This window comes from Gymnogyps californianus, unplaced genomic scaffold, assembly GCF_018139145.2.
Source record: "Gymnogyps californianus isolate 813 unplaced genomic scaffold, ASM1813914v2 HiC_scaffold_38, whole genome shotgun sequence".
Taxonomy (NCBI): Eukaryota; Metazoa; Chordata; class Aves; order Accipitriformes; family Cathartidae; genus Gymnogyps; species Gymnogyps californianus.
Window position 1 is genome coordinate 158611 of NW_026114268.1, and position 5807 is coordinate 164417.

A 5807-nucleotide genomic window follows, 5' to 3' on the forward strand; every position below is an offset into this window, starting at 1 on the left:
CTTTGGCAGTACCTCAGGAACAAAGGGATCAGATGTCCAACGGCAGCTCCATCACGGAGTTCCTCCTCCTGGCATTCACAGACACGCGGGAGCTGCAGCTCTTGCACTTCTGGCTCTTGCTGGGCATCTACCTGGCTGCCCTCCTGGGCAACGGCCTCATCATCACCGCCGTAGCCTGCGACCACCGCCTCCACACCCCCATGTACTTCTTCCTCCTCAATCTCTCCCTCATCGACTTGGGCTCCATCTCCACCACTCTTCCCAAAGCCATGGCCAATTCCCTGTGGGACAACAGGTCTATTTCCTATGTAGGTTGTGCTGCCCAGTCTTTCTGTTTTGCTTCTTGCTTGGAGCAGAGTTTTTCTTCTCACCATCATGGCCTATGACCGCTACGTTGCCATCTGCAAACCCCTGCACTACGGGACCCTCCTGGGCAGCAGAGCTTGTGTCCACATGGCAGCAGCTGCCTGGGGCAGTGGGTTTCTCATACTGTGCTGCATACTGCCAATACATTTTCACTACCTCTCTGCCAAGGCAATGTCCTGGACCAGTTTTTCTGTGAAATCCCCCAGATCCTCAAGCTCTCCTGCTCACACTCCTACCTCAGGGAAGCTGGGCTTTTTGTGGTCATTGCCTGTTTATTCTTTGGGTGTTTTGTTTTCATCGTGCTGTCCTATGTGCAGATCTTCAGGGCCGTGCTGAAGATCCCTTCTGAGCAGGGACGGCACAAAGCCTTTTCCACGTGCCTCCCTCACCTGGCCGTGGTCTCCCTCTTTGTCAGCACCTCTCTTTTTGCCTACCTGAAGTCCCCTTCCATGTCCTCCCAATCCCTGGATCTGGTGATGGCAGTTCTGTACTCGGTGGTGCCTCCAATAGTGAATCCCTTCATCTACAGCATGAGGAACAAAGAGATCAAAGATTCCCTGAGGAAAATATTTCAACACATACTATTTCAGCATCATTAAGGTACCCCTACTCCTTATAATACTCCCAGGGTATCTCAGGAAAAGTCAGGGCTATCTTTTATTGAGAGAATTGGAAGGATAAAAGTGAGAAAACCCGTGGGTTGAGTTAAAGACAGTTTTAATAGGTAAAGCAAAAGCTGTGCACGCAAGCAAAACAAAACAAGGAATTCATTCACTGCTTGCCATTGGCAGGCAGGTGTTCAGCCATCTCCAGGAAAGCAGGGCTTCATCACGTGTAACAGTTACTTGGGAAGACAAACACCATCACTCTGAATGTCCCCCCTTCCTTCTTCTTCCCCACCTTTATATTGCTGAGCATGACATCATATGGTCTGGAATATCCCTTTGGTCAGTCAGGGCCAGATGTCCTGGCTGTGTACCCTCCAACTTCTTGTGTACCCTCCCAACTTCTTGTGTAGCCCCAGCCTACTCGCTGGTGGGGTGGGGTGAGAAGCAGAAAAGGCCTTGACTCTGTGTAAGCACTGCTCAGCAATAAAGCAAACATCCCTGTATTACCAACATTGTTCTCATCACAAGTCCAAAACATAGCCCCATACTAGCTACTATGAAGAAATTTAACTCTATCCCAGCTAAAACCAGCACATGGACCTACGGTACCAGGCTGCTTGCATAAATAAAGAAGCCAGCAGAAAATCTTTGGTCTGAGCTCTCATCTCTTCAAACGTTCTCCGGAGCTGGGGGCACAGCCCAGCAGGAAGAAAGGGTTAAGGAGCGCAAATCCCAGCTGCCGCATGGAGGAGCAGCCCATGGGGCCCCCGAGGCTGCACCTTGCTGCCTCAGCGGGCACTCCCTCTCTTCTGCCTGCGTATCATCAGGGCTGCTGCTTCCCTGGAGCCATGGCCATGGCCAGCAGTAGGACATGCTCTTTTCAGTGCTGGTCTCTCCTCCCTTCCACACTCTCCTCTTGTGCCCTTGCATTTGTATTAGCCCAAAGGGCTCGTGGACCTTGAGACAGTCCTGTTGTCTCTACGGTGGCATCCCTGTGGCTGTGGGCAGGAGCAGCCATGTGAACCACTGTGTCAGAGCTGGCCTCGTGCTAGCACAGCCGTCACCAAAAAGGGCTCCTCAGGGCAGGGCCAGAAGGCCGGATGCCTCTTCCAAAGCTGGTGTCAGGACTATACCCAAGGAGCCGCTCCCTCAAAAGGACTTCTGCTCTTCTGGGGTTCTCGATAGCTTCAGGGAGACGATCTCAGAGTCCCAGGGGGATCTGTCAGGGACTGAGGGCTGGACCAAGAGTTCCCTTCTTGGTGGCATGTGTCCAAGCAGACAGCAACTGGTCTTTGATATATGTCCCTGGTGCTGTCCCACCTGCAGTGGGGCTGATGGCAGATGCCATCCTGGAGAGGAATTGGGAGCTGCCAGGAGAAGTCAGGGGATCACCAGGGACACTGTGTGAGTCTGACTTGGCAGTGAGTTGCACCTCATAAAATTAATGACCCTCCGAGGTGGAGTGTCCTGGAAGAAAAGGCAAACCTGAGGAGACCACGGGCTAACGAGGGCTCTGCAATGCCAGAAAAGGCCGTGAGGAGCCAGCAGGCAATAGGACCAAAGGCTGGAGAGTGGTTCATGAAAGCCTCTTGGAAAGCCCACGCGCTGGATCTAGTGCAGCCCTGCCCTGCCCTTTGTGCCAATGCAGACACCCCTTGCTCCTGCCCAGCCCTGTCCTTAGCTATTGAGCATCAAGGGAAGATGGAAAGGGGCTCAGCAGCAGTGATCTCTTTCTGGCTGGGTCTGCTCCCCACCCTGACCAGCATGGCCAGTGCAGGCTCACCCCATGGTCCCAGGGCACCACAGCTCCCTCGCTCTGCACAGCAGCACCGCCAGCTTGGGGTCTTGCAGGGAGCACGGAGAGGGAAGCAGGAGCGGCCGGCCAGGCCAGCACGGACACACTCACCTGGGGAAAGGCTCTCTGGGGAGCAGGGATGACTCTGGAGAAGAGCAAGGCAGCATTTGTGTGCCTGCAGGGAGGAATGCATGTCAAAGAGAAACCTCTTTCTGCGGGCACCCACTCGGGGCAGGCTGCTCTGTCCCCTGGCCAGGACTCTTGTGCTGGCCTGCGGAGAGGGGTGTCATGGATGAGTGATTTAGATCACTTAAAGAATCACCATCAAAGGGATTAGCAAAAGGGATTTTAATGTGAATTTGTAAAACTGAGACTTAACAAGGTTCGATGGCAAGGTTCACTCTATTACTTACTCCATGGAAGAAACATACAAAGGAAAATCAAGTTAGAGTCAATTTAGAATGATTTACACAAAGATCGGAGACGCAAAAGGTAAGGGAGACCCTCCCGTTGAGTCACAAGGTTCAGAATGGACCCCTTGCTTTCTAAACTCCTTCTCAGAGAGGAGTCTAGGTGCGGCTGGATCCAGACTTAGTCCCAGACTTGGTCAACGGTTTATGTCTAATGGAACTAGACCCAAGGATTTCATTAGCATTAATTCAGCATGCTGTCAGTCACTTACTGAGGATCTGTTTTGAATAAGAGGTCTCTCTGCCTTGGGTAAGGAAGGATCTCTTAGTCTCTGGCAAGGAATCTCAAACCTTGAGAGGTGTCCCTGCTCAAGGGGAGAGTTGCCTGGCGTGCAGTCCAGTTCCAATTCAGGGAGAACTCAAATTGGGCTCATCCAAGGATCTGTCGTTGGTAAAAGGTCTCTCTGCCTCGAGGAGCAACCTTGAGAGGCGTCCCAGCTCAAGGGGAGATCACTGCCATGCAGCCACGCTGCCTAGCAGGGAGAGCTCAAAGAAGGCTCCCTTAGGCTGTCGTATTTATGGAATAAAGTGGTTGGCTTGTAGTCCAATTGCATACAATGGGAGAGGTATGCATGAGACTCCTTGTACCCACAGCTTTCTTTGTTCCTTGATAAATGAGTCTTGGAAAAACCACCCGCTATTCATGCATTCATCGCATGATCGGTGTTCCAAGCTCATATGCATCGATGCTCATCGAGGCCTTGAGCTTCCTGGATCTTCCTGGTGTTTATTAACTATCTTCCTGGCTCCCTCCAGGAGCTCATGACAATCTTTTTTGTCCTTAACAGGGGCTTTAGGACCATCTGTAACCATGTGTTAGGCTTACACTTGGACTCGATGATCTTAAAGCTCTTTTTGAACCTAAATGTTTCGATCATTATATAATACTATGATCTTTTATGAAACCATTGTCTTTTTCTGATCTTCTGTGCAGAAGGAACAGTCAGAGAAAAGCCTCAAATACACCAGAAGGGATGCCAAGTGCAGTGCCAGTAAGAACAAGGTGAGCAACACCCAAGGCTGTGGCTTCCTGGCAAGGAGTCTGCCCTGAGAAGGGGATCCAGCCTCTGCCATCTGGGGACACAAAAGGGGACTTTTGCAAGACCACTCTTCATCTGAACCGCCCTGGATATGTCATTGAGGATTGGCTATCATGACACATATGGCAAATACCGATTCAATTTACGAATCATGGACATTTATGTTTAGGCAGATTAATGTAGAGTTCTTTGTAGAGAATTATACTCTTGGGGAAATTACAAAAACACCTGAAGAATTGTTGAGAGATGATTGACAGAAGCCCCAGCACATTTGATTCTCAAGAAACGGGACACCAGAGTCCAAGGGAAGAATGCTTTGGGCACTTCCCTTGGATTTGGGAAACTGAAGCACGCTCCCCTTTGCCTGACAGCCTGCCCTCCTCAGCGAGCTCTGTGAGTAACTCTACCAATGAGGTCTGAACTCACAGTCATGTCAGGTAATTTATGTCTAATTGCAGCCAATTTTGTCTAATTCCAGCCAGTCAAGAGAGGTGATTAGCCCGCTAAAATTCAGCGTTGGTGCGGCCTCACCTTGAATACTGTGTGCCGTTCTAGGTGCCACAATTTAAGAAGGTTGTGAAGGTCCTTCAGTGTGTCCAGAGGAGGGCAACAAAGCTGGTGAAAGGGCTGGAAGGAATGTCCTCTGAGGAGCAGCTGAGGACTTTGGGCTTGTCTAGTTTGGAGAAAAGGAGCCTGAGGGGTGACCTCATTGCTCTCTGCAGCTTCCTGAGGAGGGGACGTGGAGAGGGAGGTGCTGATCTCTTCTCCCTGGGATCCAGGGACAGGACACCTGGGAATGGTTCAAAGCTGCACCAGGAGAGGTTCAGCTGGATATGAGGAAGCATTTCTTTCCCAAGAGGGTGGTCAAACCCTGGAACAGGCTTCCTCGAGAGGTGGTGGATGCCCCAAGCCTGGCAGTGTTTAAGAGGCATTTGGACAATGCCCTTAACAACATGCTTGAACTTTTGGTCAGCCCTGAAGTGGTCAGGCAGTTGGACTAGATGATCGTTGTAGGTCCCTTCCAACTGAAATAGCCTGTTCTTTTCTATTCTATTCATCCAATGTTGTCCTGCCAGCTCAGGATTTGAGCTTCCATTTGAACCCATAACATTTCAATTCACACTACCTCCATCTTCCTTCTGACACTGGCTGTTGTGTGACACGACTGTCCTGGTGCTCCAGGCAGGATGGGCAAATGTTTGATGCCTGAACTGGAACTTCTCCCCTTGCTGGAAATGCGAATGCAGCAGGCTCCAGCCAAGAGGCCCAACAAAGAAAACTTCCCATAGGGCCAACTAATGAAAACATCCCACAGGCTGTGGGACATTCTCCTCAATGGCAGAGAATTTGTAAGTCCAGACGATACAACTTCACCTGCTTTTCCCTCTCTCTTTGTAAGTTGTCTCTCAACATTTATGAATTTAAGCTGCTTTGCCACTTTGAAACTGTGTCTCTTTGAAAAACTAACCCTGAATGTTTGGGGTTTTTTTTTAAACCCAAATGAATATGCAGAATTGAAGTTGGTTTC

At 50.4% G+C, this 5807-nt stretch overlaps 1 pseudogene; it reads left to right on the forward strand.

Moving 5' to 3' along the window:
- Positions 1-200: 200 nt before the first annotated feature.
- Positions 201-965, forward strand: LOC127028629 (olfactory receptor 14J1-like; annotated as a pseudogene).
- Positions 966-5807: the final 4842 nt, after the last annotated feature.